The sequence below is a fragment of the Gallus gallus genome, chromosome 4, assembly GCF_016699485.2.
Source record: "Gallus gallus isolate bGalGal1 chromosome 4, bGalGal1.mat.broiler.GRCg7b, whole genome shotgun sequence".
Lineage (NCBI taxonomy): Eukaryota > Metazoa > Chordata > Aves > Galliformes > Phasianidae > Gallus > Gallus gallus.
In genome coordinates, this window is record NC_052535.1 from 22651372 (window position 1) to 22663741 (window position 12370).

A 12370-nucleotide genomic window follows, 5' to 3' on the forward strand; every position below is an offset into this window, starting at 1 on the left:
CAAAACAGGAACTTATATTTGAAAAAATATTCACATAGTTCGTAATTATTTGCAATACCCAAATCCAAATGCTTAAGACAGTTTAATTTATTCTTCCAAATTTATTTCCAAATTATCCATCTACACTGCTTACCTTTCTGTACTTCTGCAGATCATTCTCAAGACTGTTGCTGAAACCTTTCAAACCATTTCCCACCTCATGAAAGTTGTTTCTCTTGGCCTTCATTCCTGGTGCATAATTATATACCACCAGCGTTAAACAGAAAAGTTCTTGATCATCTTTCTACAGAAGAGTATCAGATAACTTGTATGGGAAAACTGTACACATTAAACAGTAGAAAGGAGAGATACAGATGGCAAGAGAAACAACTCAAAGCATCATTAATTCCTTCTGCTCCATTAGATCAATTAGCTTATACAAACATATGCCAAGCAATGGACTTTCTTTCCTGACCCTGTACAGCTGTCAGTCAGCTGTCTTCCTCTAAGGCAGCTACTCTGCCTTATGTGAGTGATGTATTTTAAAGACAGTGCTCAGGTTAATGGTGCAAGCAGATGCCTCAAACAGTGATTCAGAAACCAGCTAAAATGTTGCTGATAACTAAGACCTACTTTAAATCTGCAATTAAAACGAAAGTTTGTAGCACCAGACTGTGAAGAAGAAAAGCTGATTTACATCTGCATTTGTTCAAAATAGGAATAGTTTAAACTATTAGAAAACAGGCAGAGAAGATGCATTAGTACATGTATCTCATCTTTAGACTCCACTGTCAGCAGCAAGCATCAACAGTACAAGACAAAAATCTGCACTGACAGTTATCACAGAGGTTTAGTCTTTTGTGTTAAATTATTCTGCTCTATAAAGTGTTGATTGCTAAGAAAACAGTGATGCAAACTAAGATTCGTAATTCCTTAATTACACTGCTCTCACACTGGTGCACACTTAAGCAGCAGGAAAGAGAGCAAACTCATAAAAACATTTTTATGATGGAAACATACATCTATAATCTGTTATATCTACAAACATGAAATGTCATCTATTTTAATGATAGTTGTAGTCAAGGTTTTGAAGTTTAAATGCTACGTGTTGATAAAAATCACAAAATACCTAGCATTAAATTGCCTATTGCATTATTCCTCTAAATTAAAACACAACTTTTGTAAAAATGGGTCTTCTGCTTTTTGTTATGTTACATTTAGCCTTTTTAGGGACATTTCTCTGGAGTAATTTGCTCCCCCTGTAGCTGAATTTTGCCTTATCATGCAATTTCTGGGGTGTTGTAATGCTGCTTATCTTTGAAATCAGGTATTAGATGAGAATAAACTAGAAAACTTACAGCAATTACAATTAGTATGTGTATTCGAACCTCACAGATACACAAATAATTAAAAAGTACCCCTTTTGTCTGCTTCAGCATACATAAAGGATGAAGTGGTCTTAAGATTTAGAAAGCTAATTACAATTGGTTGTAATGGACAGAGTGGGAAGAACCCGCATGTAGGAACAAGGTAGTCGTTTCATGTTCTTTCATATTGTTTACTACAGCAGGAGTCTAAAATGTGTAGGCAACTCTCCTTTTTAAAACCAGATAAAAGTTTCATATTTGTACATCTAATTCAGAAGTCAATAGTCATGTTATCACCTGGCATTACAGTTCAGAATTACCTTCATCCAGAGAGTCAGATTTTACCAAAATATTATGAGGAAAATATTATTTGTATTCCTTGAGGCAAACCTTGCTTGATTTCCTATATTTAAAAATCAACAACAACAAAAAAACCACTGATATCATGCTACTGAAATACAAAATAAAATCTTGCTTGATTTACTGGCATCATGTTTTTAGAGTACTAATATCTGCAGCATGTTACATTTGCTGAAATGTTATGTAGCCACAAGGTCTCAATTTTAGGTAAATACTTTACAACCTGCTTCAGAGTCTGAATATTTTTTGTTATCCTTCATTTCACCAATTGCACTGATAATTACTATTTCATTGTCAGAGAATAATCAACAGGGAATAATTCAGGCATTTGATGTTATGTTTTTTATTTTGCAGAGCATGTTAATATTATAAAATTAGGTTTAAGCTAAGCATATTCTTTTCCTGCTTTTCTTGTTATACAGAGAGAGATGCACAGCACAATTTGTAATCACTTACAGACTTTGCAGTTTAAGCAACTTAGGAACAGGAGAAGCAGGGCACAAATATTTTATTCATATACTGAAACCTGCTACCTCTTCTAAAGACTGTGAAGTGGGGTAGGAAGAAGCCCAAGAAAACTCAAAACCTTCACGTAAGTGGCCCCCTTAGACTCTTCAGGCTGCCAAGTATAAAAAAAAATAAAAAAGGAAGTTGCAATTACTTTGCCTGCCAACCTTGTGTATGTTTTAAATGGAAATTAAATGTATGTTTTATGGACTGGAATCCTTAACATTCCAACTCTACAAGAGCATTGTGTAGATAGCTCTGCATGTACTCAGAACCACGTTTATTTAATTTTTTTGTCCCTCTGCAGTCAGCTGGGGAACGTAGGAAGGAAAAAGCACACAGCAGATTTCTAGACTGGCTTTTTCTGACCAACTCTACCAACTTTGAAATAAGCCACACTTTATAATTAATATAAAAAATTTACCTAAAGAATACTTGAACAGTTCTGAAAGAATAAAAGATCAACAAAACTGTAAATTGCTTTAGGTGTAGGTTCAGCTCTTTCTTTCCCTCTCATATTTTTCTCTCAAGAGTACATACTTTCACCCACTGAGTCACCCAGTCACCCACTGCCTTCACTCAGCTCAGAGCAGAGAAGTAGCAGGACATTACACAGGAGAATACTGCTTACTGACCTTGCAGATCATAGCACTAGGGAGCAGCAGTATTGTTCTTTTGCACTTGCCTTCAAAGCTTCCCAAAGCAGTTTTGCAGAATCCAGACCCACGTGTACAAAGCTCTGCAGAATTTGGTCTTTATCACAACCTGCACCCAATGGCTGTGTTTGTTCTGTTACCACTTAAAAAAAAAACCCACAACAAAACAACAACTATAACAACAATGGAATAATAAGCAAAGCATTCTCTACCAGAAATTCTAATCAGAAACTGCACAATAGCCAGTGATCAGAGGTATTTTTCTTTACTATGTTTATGTAATGTTTAAAGAAAAAGAGGAAAATTGAACTTTGTACTGTGAGAAAGAGCAAATATCAAGCACCAGCACTCTAGAGAATTAGGACTAATTAAGCTGCTTTGTGCTTTTTTTTTTTTTTTTTGAGGAAGGGAAGATAGCTATTCAGAGTACAGGTAGTTGTCCATTTTCATTGTCTCCAATGTTAAGGGTTTTTCCAAGGAAAGCTCTACAATGAAATTTTCTGCCAAAATATATTAGGAAATATATGGAGTGGAATATATTAGAAAATGCATTAGGATATGAATATATTAGGAAATATGTTAGGACATGAATGGAGTGAAAAAACAAGGAGGTAGTCATAGAGCTTTTCCTTAAGTGTTGAACAGTCAACAAAGTACAGTTAGAAAGAGTACCACAGCGAGATAGCAAAGGAACAAAGAGAGAAGTAATACTCACCCATATCTGGAGATTTAAGCTTGCAATGAAAAGCTTCACAAAAGAGGGATCTTGAGAAAGAGATCCTTCTCCAGTGGCAGTCAGCTCTTAAATGGGGTTGAGGAGGGGTGGAGCCAGGTTCCACCCCGTCTGGTCACACAGGTGAATTGCCTTCACCTGTGCTCCCGTGGCTGACCCAGTCCTGCCTCAGGCAATCAATCAGTGGTTCAGGCTGTGACTCAACAGTTCCCATACAAGTGTGTTATTCTTCAAAGGCCATTTGTGACCTCTCCATTTTTGTCTGAGATGCCAAGAGGTGTTTGGTCACACTGCACCCACTCAAGATTATGTGGTGAAAAAATAGGTGTCTGGGGTATGAGTGAATAGTTATGTAAACAAGTCATAGGGTTGTTCTGACATTTCATTGAAGGTGAAACCTTTCAAAATCACAATCCTATTAATTGCTGAAAGCTTAGCATCTCATCACCAATGCCATCTAAAAGTTTCCAGTAGCTTTTGCAGTCTGAGCATAATATCAATTATAAGTGTGAAAGAAAAATCACAAAATCTCAAGTCAAGTCACATCATCACCTAGAAAATATTAATTCACCTCACCTCCTAGTGTTACCTCTTAGTTTATGCCTTGATGACCTTAATTGTGAAAACAGATGTAGCCTGTGGCATGCCCTGAAAACTGAGAGACAGAAATCACACTCTGTACAGACAAGCAAAGGTGCACCTGGTGAACAGAAGCCTGTTCTGAACATCCCAAAAGAAATTTGTCCCTCCAGTGCAAATGAAATGAGTGGAAATCCTTCCTCCAGCCACATCCCAGAGCAAGCAATACTAGAAGACTTGCCTTACTGGATTAAAAACAGACATTTCAGACATACTGACATACTTCTATTAATTGCTGGTGACTAAAACAAAGAATTATAGTTTTTTCTGCATACTTTGAGGTATTTATGTTTAAGAAAACTTTTCACATACCAAGTAAAAATCAAGAATCAAATAATAGAACTAGGGAAAGTATAAAACGACAGACCCAGTACAGCTGAACGTCTCCGTATACTACTTCCAAAACAATGTCACCTTACAATAAACAGATTCTCAACTTATTCATTCATTATCATAATATCAGAACATTAACCTACAGTAAATTATATGCTTGAGTTTTCATTTTAGCAGAATATTTAACTGATTTTTTTAGAAGGTCATAGAAATGAGAATTAAAAAAAAAAACCTTTTTGTAGAACTAATTCTTCCAAGGGTATTATAGTCTTCAAATTGTCTATACACAGAAATTAATAAAAGCTCAAGCATCATCATTTAATGAGTTTTCCACATGGTCAGTTATCTTTACATCTCTTTTTCTTTGCCTTTTTTCTCTATTAGTCTTTAATTTATCAGTTAAAAACAGACAAACAGACAAAACAACATAGAGATTATTTGTTAGCAAACCACCTTGATTGGCACTATCATCTCTAATTTCCAAAAGACATTTAAATGATATGTAACCCATTCCAAAAATTGCCAGCTTATCAATATAACTTGTTTCTCACAACCCATGAAACCTAGTGTCCCTTTTTATTATCTTCATTCTCAGATAACTGATAATGAAAGCCATTTGAAGTTCTGTTTCACGTAGATTACCATCTCTAAAAGAAAAATCTCTTCTGAAAGTGAATTTGGTACAGTAACACTGGTCCAGGAAGTCACAGAATCTTGCTGATATGTTCTGCCACTATTTTTAACTTTTCAGAAATATAAAAAGAGAAATTTCAGGATGGAGAATTTTGATTGACACAGTTCTGTTGATTAGGGATACTATTTTTGCTCAGAAGTTGTAGTTAACCGATAAACACAGAATATACATCTTTTTGATTAATATACATATAGGCTCAGTACCAGTGCTGTTTTAGTGCCCAACATTTCAATAAGCCACTTGCAAGGTTAAACTGCAATTATGTAACCATGGTAACATTGTTGATGTAGGAGTTATGTAAATATAAAAGATCGGTCTTTACAGCCAATAAGAATCAGGCACCTAATGTACTAATTACTGTGATTAGGAAACATTTGAAAAATTTACACATAAATTAAGATAAAGGGTTTATTTAAGGGAATTAAGGTTTGGAGCTATTTTTGGCCAGGAAATGGTTCATCAGATCTTCCCTTTCTGCAGGTGATCTTATGAGTTCTATGTAGATGAAAACTAGTTAAGTCACAAGCACTTATTTAGCCTTATTTAAATCTGAAATTTATCTGGTCCTTTGGATGTAACCTAGTTGAGGGACAAATAGAATAATACAGGCAGGAAAAAAGAGGCAATTGTTTTTTCCCTGAAAACTCTCAGTGAGGGGAGCCTCAGCATCTCACATGAAGGACAAGATTTGATTCTGCGGAAAAAGCACTCAGTCAATACTGCATCGCTTCAGAATTCCAGAGGAAATTCAGGATAGATTTAATCAACAGTAATAATAGGCTGAGAGAGAGAAGTAAACAATTTAAACAGAAATGGTTTTAAAAACTTGTATCAGGTCAGTTGAATTGCTTGCATGCTGTGTATACATAGAACTTATTCATGAGAGTCAGAAAAAGATTGAATACAATTCTACAATACAGTACTTAATTTTTTCATAAAGAAAAACAACTATATATTATGAGGACTAAGAAATGATCTGCAGTTAGTATTTTGTAACACCCTCTCACTGTTGAATAAGGATTGTTATTGAACCTACTTGCTATCCCAGAGGGTCAGAGATTCACAAACTGGGGATGAATTTGTGTTTGATTCCTGAAAGACCAAGTGTCTTTAACTATTGCTCAGAAGTCAATTAAAGCTGATTGCAATACACTATTTTTTCTCCTTGTATTTAGTTTTTCTTTAATTTTCATCCATTAAAAAACATGAAGAAACTGAGTCACAAAATGTATTATATTCGTTAAGACTATGAAATATGGATAAAGAGTTTGAGATTTTCTGGAGTTTCCCATATTAAAATTACACAGCCAGACTGACTCAGATTCCTAGTCAAACTAATTCTCACCCTTCTGAATACAAAAAAAAAAAAAAAAAATCTATTTTATTAAGAAAAAGTACCATAATAAGAGAAGCTGCACTTGGACAGTCAACTCCTTTCATAACTTGCTGCTTGCTCCACAGGCTCCTGGTCCAAATAGTAAGCTAAAGAGAAGACAGACATCAGGCAGCATGAAGTCAGGATGTATCAGCATCCCCAGAAGAAAAGAAGGGTCTTCCAAGAGTTCACTGCTGAATGTGAAGTGTTGGAAGTACTAAGAAAAATTTGGAGTCACCTGTTTGAAATGTAAATTAGCCTCAGCTGTTTTGATCAGTCTGCTGTAGTCTGAATTTAAGGGTAGCTGTGTGGTCACCATAAAGCTGAAGGAAAAATATCTTGCTGTGCTTTATTTCAGTTAAATATAGATATGTGCTTGATAGCTTTCAAGAATATTATTTAATTATCATAGAAAGGGAGGTGTTGTTGAAGCTAAATTCTGGAATTAAGTAAATATTTTGTATAAGGTGAGAACAGACCTTTGAAGTTATTTCTAATTTTTTTTTCTAATTTCTAATTAATAGGATTTTTTGATTTAAAAAAAAAACACAAGAATGAATGGAGTGTACCATGACTAATGTCAAGTCATAGATGCTAGGAGAAGACCCACACTGTCAACTCTGAAAAATGTAGCATAACATCTCTGAAATAGGAAAGATAAACACACCAACAAAATACATTACTTATAGGTCCTGTTGTGGAAGTGCTGACCAAAAGGAAATCTTGCAGATACTACTTGTAAGCTACAATGTAAATCCTAGACACTTTCACCAATTTTATGGTATAGATTATAATGCAAATTCAGTGCATAACATTCTTTAGAATGTTCCTGAATGTGAAAACACTAGAGAACCCCAAGGGATTCAGTCTCAAATATCACTTGACTGTTAAACAAGGGAAGATATAATTGCTACTCTGAAATGCATGTCAAGGAGAGTCTGCTCTATATATATATTTCTATTTTAGTTTTAGGCTATACGTGAAAAACCTAATGTTCAGACTGACATTTCTGTTAGAAGAGAAAGCTTACAGTGTGTGTGTGTATATATGTATATAACTAAATGCATACACACTGGAGAACTGTGTCCAGTTCTGGGAGCCCCAACACAAGAAGGACATGGAGCTGTTGGGGCAGGTGCAGAGGAGGGCCACAAAGATCATCAGAGGGCTGAAGCACCTCACCTACAAGGACAGGCTGAGAGAGCTGGGGCTAGAGAAGGCTCTGAGGAGACCTTACAGTGGCCCTTCCAGTACCTGAAGGGGGCCTAGAGGAAAGCTGGGAGGGGGGGTAGTTTTTAGAACAGCAGTTAGCAACAGGACAAGGGAAAATTACCTTAAACTGGAAGAGGGTAGATTTAGACTATATATTAGGAAGAAATACTTTTCTGTAAGGGTGGCAAGATGCAGGAACATGTTGCCCAGCGAGGTTGTGGATGCCCCCACCCTATAGGTTTTCAAGGACAGGCTGGATGGAGCTGGGAGCCATCTGGTCTTGAGGGAGGTGTCCCTGTATATAGCAAGGGGGTTGGAACTAGATGATCTTAAAGGGCCCTTCCAACCCAAACTGTTCTACGATTCTATGATAACATAGTAATGACAGTGAATTGTAATGACAAAGCTAGAGCTCTATCCTTTCTATGCCATGTAGTCTTAACCCATTTAGCAGGAGGATAATGAGCTACTTTGTTAAAAAAAACCCAGTCAGATGGTGATTTGTATGATTACACAATCTCATTAATGCTTCAGTGTCCAGATTATCAAGTCTTCTTTCGCTCTTTTGCATATTTGGCAGAGAATACATATGAGACATGCATCATTAAAAGTCTAAAAAATCCAACTTTGAATAGTTGATGGAGAATAATTTGAGACAAACATAGAGTAAAAAATACAACTCACCTGAAGTTCTGGTTTTTAAACAGTGAAGCATTCAAGTTCAGAAGGCAGAGGTAGGAACTGGCAACAGAACATTCCAAAAGATTTCAGGTTGAAAGAACTGATGAAGGGTGAAAGTTACTCAGTAAAAGCCAGTTCCAGACTTGTGCTTTGTAACTATTTTGCACACACTTAAAAAAATTAAAATGTTTCTATATTAACTGATCTACTACACTGGCATACGTTGAGTTTTTTCTTATATAATCATAGAATGGCTTGAGTTGGAAGCGCCCTCTAAAATCACTTAGTTCCAACCCCCCTGCTATAGGCAAGGACATCTCCTTCAAGACCAGGTTGCTCAGAGCCCCATCCAGCCTGGCCTTGAATGCTTCCAGGTTATATTTGTTTTTCTTTTTGACCTATTCCCCTTATAATTGTTACTTGTATCAATTACAAAGTAAAATTCATAGATCTTGGAAAAAAAAAAAAAAAAAGAATTAAGACAGAGAAAAGACTAAGACCTTTATACATTTTCCAAGGTATAGAATAACATAGTGCTATTTTAAAAACCAAACAGTATAAAATGTTAATCTAAAGTAAATACTGAAATACTTTACAGTATACCACATAACGTTAATATTTGCTTAATGGAGGGGACGAGATTTGATGACAGAACAATAGACTATACCAGATTCTTCACACATACACTTTCATTTTATTTGATTCCTCTATATAAAATAGCCCCTACACTATATCTCATTTTCTAAACTATCAAGAGAGTTGCTTCAAACTTTTCAAAACAGACTCGAAATACTTTTATCATTTTCCTTTTCAAATCTATAGAGAACAGAAAATGATTAAATATTTTCTTAATTAAGAAAAGTATTTCCTAAAAAGACTTCTAATCACAGATGGAAGAACAACTGTTTGGTGAGGATGTGTGCTAGAAACTAATAAAACACTTTTGGAACTCTTTTGGCATAAGGATAAGATAATTGAAAACTTTTGAACAAATGATTACTTCCATGAAGTGTAAATTGCTATATTAATTACTGCATTAAATGTACATAATTTAATTTTTTTAATATTAATTTTTTGATGAGCTCCCAAAGGTAGGTTTTCTCCTTAGTCTCAAATGATAACACATTATCAAAACTCAATTCGATTTTTTTTAATATATTCCTTTACTGTATGTACACTGCTTGAAAAGCAAACAATGCTTTTTTCCATTTCAACTCAATTAAAAAAAAAATAGAAACATGGATAGATGAATATTTCCATGGTAGGAAGTCATATGGGCATATCCAAACAGAGCTTTTTTGGATACAATTTTTGATTACTTCTGCTTAAAGAGAACATATTACACTCTTGGCAACACACAAGGTAGACCTATCACTAAAACACTACTTTCTGTCATAAGGAAACCAAAGATGTTTCAAGTATTATTTGTTTAGAAGTTTTGCCAAGACTGTTTTTCAGAGCCACTCCCATTGCATGATGCTTCACTTCTGGTACTTAAGAGAAAGAGTAGGAAGTTTGGAATATTTATTGGTATGATACTCACATGTAGAGAAGGAAACAATAAGAATAAAAGTGAGAAAACTCATGAGTCAAGTTCACGTTAATACGGGGTATATTTTTTCTGGATGAAAGCAGAGCTGATCTTCATGCCAATTTGTAAATAAATAAGAAGCTTTGGTATTAGGTACTAATATCATGGAGTTCAACTCCTGGCTCACCCAAAATTCAGACACTATGTCTGAGAGTGTGTTCCAGGCTTGGTGCAGTGACCGCTGCCCTGAGTAGCCTGTTCCTGTGCCCTAACACCCTCTGTTGAATAACCTTTTCCTAAAACCCAACCTGATCCTCCCAACACAGCTCCATGCCATTCCCTTGGGTGCTGTCACTGTCACCAGAGAGAAGAAATCAGCATGTGCTGCTCTTCTTGCCTATTTTCCTGTTCTTACTTATTACAATACGTTATATTTTAGATATATTTCCTGTTGTAAGAATTTAGGCTTATTCTGTATTTTATGAAAACAACAGCATCAAAATTCCTTTGACTCTAGAAGTGACAGAGAATTAGATGAAAAAACTTCTGGCAGGACCAGAATTCCTTTACTGTCCATCTTTCATATCATTTGAATAAAATATATTTTTCCCTGCATTTAGTGTCAATCTATTGGCAAAATCTGTTCTCTGTAGGATTCTAAGCTCTGTGGCAGAAATCAAGGCAGATAAAATCTGCTTTTTAACACACACATGAAAAGAGGAAGAACAACTTTACAATATAACAAAACGCAATAAACAAACTCTCTTCCCTTTTACACTTCAGGTCTACCTTGCAGAATTGTATGCAACCATGCAATTTTTGTATCATTTACTGATTTCCATTCAGGGCAGTACCATGATCTGTGAAAGCCTTGAGACTATCATAAACGTATGAATTAGATCTGAATGTGTGCGCTTTTTTCTCTCAAAGTGAAGACAATCCATGTGTCATTAACTGCTGTGTATCATCAACCACACCAGCAATTTGTAGCTATTCCCTCATATGAGGTAAAAGCAGAAGGGTACTTTATATCACTGATGTCAATGACTAGCTCTGTTTCCTATCTGTAATTGTCATCCAGGTCATCTAGGGTTTTGAAAAATGACACAGCATTAAATAACTAACTTTATAGGGTGAATTCAGAGTTTTAGTCAACATCATTTAAGTTTAAACAATAGCTCTTGAATTTCATACAGCACCTTCTGCTGCAGTCTCTTTCAATGCCTATTACCATGAAATGCCAATGTAGGTAGTAGCCTACATTATGACACTGCAGTTAATTGCCTTTCTGTATGTAATTTTCCTCCTAGCTGTTTAACATGCAATTATTATTAAACCATTGCATTCTAGTAGAACCCAGATGCTCACACTGAAATCGTAAGTCCTTTCGTTATGAGACTTAAAGTATTCTTAAACTAATTTTTGTCCTCAAGAATTTGGAGTCTAAACACGAAGTAGGCAAACAAGCTCATATGAATGGAAAAATATTCTCAAATGGAAGAGAAAGATCATTAAAAGTACGTTTCTTAATAAGCACAATGCTCAGCAGTAACTCCTTTCAGAATTGACTCCTAAATCCTGACCTTAATAATGAGAATATTTTAATGACAGTTAATGACATTTTTCCAGCTAACTTCAAAGAGACTGGGATTTTACCTTATGAATCCAGAGCATGTAGAAATCTGATCTGCATTTCAAATGTAGACTGTAGTTGTCCTCAAGTATTGTTGCATGGATTTTATGGAATAAACTCCCAGTAGGTGGCTGTAATTTCACCTTGATTTCTTTGTTTCTTCTTGCACTTGATTACTTCTATGGTATGGCTCAAGAGGAAACAAAACGTCAACTGAATTAGAATCATAGAATGGCCTGGGTTGAAAAGGATGACAATGATCATTGTGCTTCCCTGCTATGTGCAGGGTCACCAACCACTAGACCAGGCTGCCCAGAGCCACATCCAGCCTGGCCTTGAATGCCTCCATTGATGAGGCATCCATAACCACCTTGAGCAACCTATTCCAGTACGTCACTACCCTCTGTGTGAAAAACTTCCTCCTAATATCGAAACTAAACCTCCACTGTCTTAGTTTAAAACCATTTCCCCTTGTCCTATCACTATCCACCCTCATAAACAGTCTTTCCCACTCCTGGTTATATGCTCTTTTCAAGTACTGGAAGGCCACAATGAGGTCTCCCGGGAGCCTTCTCTTCTCCAAGATAACCAAGCCCAGTTCCCTCAACCTTTCTTCATAGGAGTGGTGCTCCAGTCCTCTGATCATTTTAGTGGTCCTCCTCTGGACTTG

The 12370-nt window shown here is 35.8% G+C and overlaps 1 long non-coding RNA gene across 2 annotated transcripts in view; it reads right to left on the bottom strand.

Moving 5' to 3' along the window:
• LOC121113207 overlaps positions 1-12370 on the bottom strand; it is a 67814-nt gene that overhangs the window by 39671 nt on the left and 15773 nt on the right. Inside the window, exon 2 of one of the 2 annotated variants that reach the window (XR_006939092.1) lies at positions 8600-8636. The exons of the other annotated variant lie outside the window; for it this stretch is intronic. This is a non-coding gene — a long non-coding RNA (uncharacterized LOC121113207). Of the gene's footprint in view, positions 1-8599; positions 8637-12370 lie in introns of those variants that run through there. 2 annotated transcript variants of the gene reach the window in all.